Here is a 5,721-nt window from a genome sequence, read left to right as displayed (position 1 = left end):
GAGCGCGAAGTATCACCTTTAAATTAGGCGTATCACAAATCAGATTCAATCATTGATTTCAAATCATGCATGTCTCCCATATTTCCCTTTTTCCCATCGATTATTTTCAAAATCATCAATCAAAATCAAAGTATGCTTAGCATATCATTTTTATTCAAATAACAACTCCAATTTCACCATTAAATCGTGTCACGCATGAGTGTTCCACACACACAACACACGCACACGAACATCACACTTGTGCACGCCGACCGAGGCGTGCACACACACACACACGGTCTCGCACACACAAACTCACACACATGTATCCCAAAATTCACCGATTAATTTCCCCTTCACTCAATCTATATGCATGTGGAAACAAGAATACCGATTAATCGGTAGGAGAAGAGGAGATCAATAATTAAAGTACCTTTTCCAAAAGAACAAACGGTAGAAACAAGGAATTAGTCTTGATTCTTCAATAATCTCTTGAATTTCACTTGAATTCTTCACAATTGATGAAGAAATCTTGAAGAAAACTTGAAGAAAACTTGGAGAGAGTGGAGGAGTAATTTTCGAAAATAATGGGGAGAGTGGGCGCCGGTTTCTTGATCTCTAGGGTTTAGGATCTCTCCTATTTATAGAGTGCCAAAATAATATCCCAATAATTAATTAAATAAAAGATTTGGGAGAGATATTGGGGAAGTGGCGTTGAATTGGTTGAGAAGAATGAGGATTTCGAAAATTATAGGCTATTTATTTAACCTATAATTAAATTCAGATATTTTACGGAGTAGAATAATATATCACGGAGCAAGAATAATTATTTAAACTCCCCAAATAATAGGAAAAGTGGCGTGTATTTTTGACTTCTTCAAAGGGATTCAAAATCAAATCCTAATTTAATTAGGATATGGCAATATCTTCTTAGATTTGGCAAGATATGCTAGGATATTTTAGCATATTTATATTTATTCATGGAATAGAATAAATAAGGGATAAAAATAATCCCTTCCTCCACAAAATAGGAGATCTCGAAAATCTCCTAGAAATATTAGGGGTTTCGAAAATTCCACCAACAAATAAGGAATAATCGGACTTTGGATTAAATTCGGATAATTATCCCAAGCAATAAATTAAATCCAAGAAAAATATTATTTCTTCTCCAATAATCATGATGGCCGAAAATTCCACATGGTTTAAGAAATGCTCCTATTATTTTTCTCACTCATCCCTTAGCAAAATAAATAATAATTCCCCCACAATTATATTTCTCCGCATCAAATATTCACATATTCAGATCAATCATCTCTTCACTTCCACTCCCTTTTCTCAGTGTATTGACCTTTCAACGGCCACATCATTTTTTCCACATCTTTGACTATTCAATAGCCACGTCAACATTTCGACAAGTTGACTATTCAACTCAATCTCAATTCCCATACGCAATTAGGTCACAAAGACACTATGCAATTAATTACTCATCAAATAATTCACATATCATAGCATTTAAGGCATTTAATGCAAAAATTTTATAACCCGAAAATTAGGGTTTGAAAAAGTGGGGCGTTACATTCCACCACCCTTAAAAGAAATTTCGTCCCGAAATTTGGTACCTCATGGAAAAAGATCCGGGTACAGTTCCATCATCTTGTCTTCAAGCTCCCACGTGGCTTCTTCATATTCGTGGTTCCTCCATAGTACTTTCACGCTAGCAATGGATTTATTTCTCAAGTTCTGAACCTTTCGGTCCAAGATCATTTGGGGTTTCTCTTCGTAGCTCAAGTCGGAATTCAACGCGACTTCTTCGTAGTGAATCACGTGCTTCGGATCAAACACATATTTTCGCAACTGCGATACGTGAAAGACGTTGTGCACGTTTCCAAGACTTGGCGGTAGCGCCAATCGATAGGCTACGGGTCCTATTCCTTCTAGAATTTCGTAAGGCCCAATAAAACGTGGTTTCAATTTTCCTTTAACGCCAAAACGTGTTATCCCTTTCGACGGGGACACTTTAAGAAAACTTTATCACCGACTTGAAATTGTAAGTCAGTTCGTCGGACGTCAGCGTATGACTTTTGTCTGTCCTGGGCTTCCTTTATTCTCACACGAATTTGTCGAACGACTTCGACCATTTTTTCGACCGCATCGGGTCCTAGCACCCGTCGCTCTGCAACTTCATCCCAGTAGAGCGGCGATCTACATTTTCTTCCGTATAAGGCTTCATATGGCGCCATGTTGATTGTTGCTTGGAAGCTGTTATTGTAAGCAAATTCGATTAACGGTAGTGCGGTCTCCCAACTTCTGCCTCGGTCGAGCACTACGGCTCGTAGCATATCCTCGAGAGTTTGTATCGTCCTCTCGGATTGTCCATCGGACTGCGGGTGAAACGCCGTGCTAAAGTTCAATCTTGTTCCAAGCTCGCGCAGTAGACTAATCCAAAATTTCGATGTGAACTTCGGGTCACGATCGGACGTAATTGTCACTGGGACTCCGTGCAATCGCACGATCTCCTTTATGTAGATCCGAGCCAGTTTGCTCGATCCATGGGTTACCGGAATCGGTATGAAATGCGCACTCTTGGTAAGGCGATCTATAATCACCCAAATTGCGGTGTTCCCTTTTAGGATCTTTGGCAAGGCCGTCACAAAATCCATGGCGATTTGCTCCCATTTCCACTCGGGTATCTCTAATGGTTGTAATTTTCCATGTGGTCGTTGATGTAATGCCTTCACCTGTTGGCAAGCTAAGCAACGTTCCACAAATGCCGCGATATCTCTCCTCATGTCATTCCACCAAAAGGACTTTTTCAAGTCTTGATACATCTTCGTACTTCCAGGGTGAGCAGTGTATGGAGTTTCATGAGCTTCGCTCATGATTTCGTTCTTAAGTTCCTCGCTGTTTGGTACGCACAACCTTCCTTCAAAGGTGAGGGCGTTGTCGGTCTCCTCACTAAATTTTCCGGATTTGCCGGTTCTCACTTCAACTCGGATTTCCTCTAGTTCCGCATCCATCCGTTGCGCTGCAACGATTCTCGTTTTCAGATCTGGTTTAACCACCAAAGTGGCAATTCGCTCTTCCACTGTTTCGGGTGCTCTTATCACTTCTAATCGCATTTTGCTAAATTCTCGTATCAAGCTCTCCTCTTCCGTTAGGAAAGTAGCCATTTGCGAATGATCTCTACGGCTCAAAGCATCTGCCACTACATTTGCTTTGCCGGGGTGGTAGTTGATGTCACAATCGTAGTCCTTCACTAGTTCGAGCCATCTTCGTTGTCGCATATTCAAGTCTCTCTGCTCGAAGAAATACTTTAAGCTCTTGTGGTCCGTAAAGATTTCACACCTAACTCCGTAGAGATGATGCCTCCAAATCTTTAGGGCATGTACCACTGCTGCTAACTCCAAATCGTGCGTTGGGTAATTCAACTCGTGTGGTCTTAATTGTCGTGACGCGTAGGCGATCACTTTATTATTTTGCATCAATACACATCCTAATCCGACCTTTGAAGCATCGGTGTAGACTACGTAGTTCACTCCAGACTCGGGCACAGCTAACACTGGCGCGGTTGTCAACTTTTCCTTCAAGAGTTGAAAGCTTGCTTCACACTCTGGGGTCCAATTCACTTTGACTCCCTTCTTGAGTTGTTGCGTCATTGGTCTCGCTATCTTGGAGAACCCTTCAATGAATCTTCGGTAGTATCCTGCCAATCCTAGGAAACTCCGAATCTCGTTTGGTGTTGAAGGCGACTTCCATCGTTGTACCGCCTCAACCTTGGCGGGGTCCACTCTGATTCCTTCAGCCGACACAATGTGTCCTAGAAAGTTCACTTCCTTCAGCCAGAATTCACACTTGCTGAATTTGGCGTACAATTTCTCGGTCCTTAACGTCTCCAACGTGATTCGTAGGTGCTCCTCATGTTCCTTCTCGTTCTTTGAGTAGACTAGCACGTCATCTATAAAGACTAAAACGAATTTATCCAAGTACGGATGGAATATTCGATTCATCAAATCCATGAATACCGTTGGGGCATTCGTCAATCCAAACGGCATCACCACAAACTCGTAGTGGCCATATCTTGTGCGAAACGCAGTCTTGGGTATATCCTCCCTTCGAACTCGTAGCTGGTGATATCCGGACCTCAAGTCCATCTTTAAAAAGACTCCTGCTCCTCGCAGTTGGTCAAACAAGTCGTCTATCCTTGGCAGTGGATACTTGTTCTTTAGGGTCAACTTGTTTAGCTCCCTATAATCGATGCACATCCTCATTGATCCGTCCTTCTTCTTCACGAAGAGTACTGGTGCGCCCCACGGCGAGACACTAGGTCTAATGAAACCTAAGTCCATGAGTTCCTGGAGTTGTATTTTTTTTAGTTCCTCCAACTCTTTTGGCGCCATTCGATATGGTGCCTTTGATACGGGTGCAGCTCCCGGTTCAAGGTCAATCGTGAACTCCAATTGTCGATCTGGCGGTGGTCCAGGTAACACTTCTGGAAAAACGTCGGGAAATTCTTGCACGACAACAACATCTTCCATCTTCTTCTCTTTTTTCTCCTCTCCATGGAGGTAGACAAGATAGGTAGTTCGCCCTTTTTTTCATCATTGCGGTCGCTTGAAGCGCGGATATGATGGCGATTCGCCGGTTCATCGAGATTCTGTGGTATATGATGGGTTCGCTTCCCGGAGCTTGTAGAGATATCTGCCTCTCCTTACCACGAATCGTCGCAAAGTTCGTTGTCAGCCAGTCCATTCCCAAGATTATATCGATCTCTCCCATCGCCATTACTTGCAGGTCGTGAGCGACTAATTTAAGATCTCGTAAAAGAATTTCTACGTTTGAGCATGCTCGAGAGATTTATATCGTCCCACCCACTGGTGAAGACACCATCATCTTATCGAAAACCAATTATCACATTAGCAGTCATGCCTTGATCATCAACCATTCGTACACATATTTCCTTTCTCAAGAGATTATTGTTTAAGTTCGTTCTTCTAGCAGCTTGTGACAGGCAGTTCGTTGTTGCAGATGATCTAACGTCTCGTTTATTGGTTATGTCGACGCTTTTAGTTGGTGTAAAAATTTTCGCGCGTGATTCGAAAGCACAATTCTAACATTTCCTTGAGTCTATTATCAATAATTCGAAAATTGATCAAACAGTCTTACTTGGATAGAAATTGATTTCAACTCAAAAAAAACACCATCAAAATGTCTTTCATCGGAAGGCTCCAAACTTAATCAAGGAAACTAGGATAATATTTCTAGCTTGACACTTCCAAATCTCATCATTGACAATTGGTTTGAAACAAAGCGAGGACTAAGTTCCATTGAACTTAACTCGTCCATTCTGAGAATTTAAATGGGTTTAGAGTGATCAAGTAAAACCCATAAAGCTTGAGAATTTACTTCAGACGAGAGTTCGAAAGAACATGAGGTAGGTCATGAAAACAGGATGAATCTACCATAAATCTCAAATTCCATAGCAGACTGCCCGATCAAAATTTGCAAAAATTCCGGACAGCAATGAATGATATCGTTCAAACATGTCAAAGCCTAAAACAATCAGTCGCGACAGAATTTAGAAACATAGACAAATGTCATGAAGTAGCACTATCAATGGTTCAATGACATCATGGTATTGAAATATGAAATCACATCAATGGATTCACGGGTTTGTTGAGGGCAACCCAAAGTGATTGGAACTTTTCAGAAAATTAACACGATCAAACCCGTTTAACGAAAAAG

This window comes from Salvia hispanica, chromosome 4 (genome assembly GCF_029641045.1).
Source record: "Salvia hispanica isolate PSC_SH4W2 chromosome 4, Shi_PSC_v1, whole genome shotgun sequence".
NCBI classification, from domain to species: Eukaryota; Viridiplantae; Streptophyta; class Magnoliopsida; order Lamiales; family Lamiaceae; genus Salvia; species Salvia hispanica.
Note: the sequence above shows the minus strand (reverse complement) of the source record.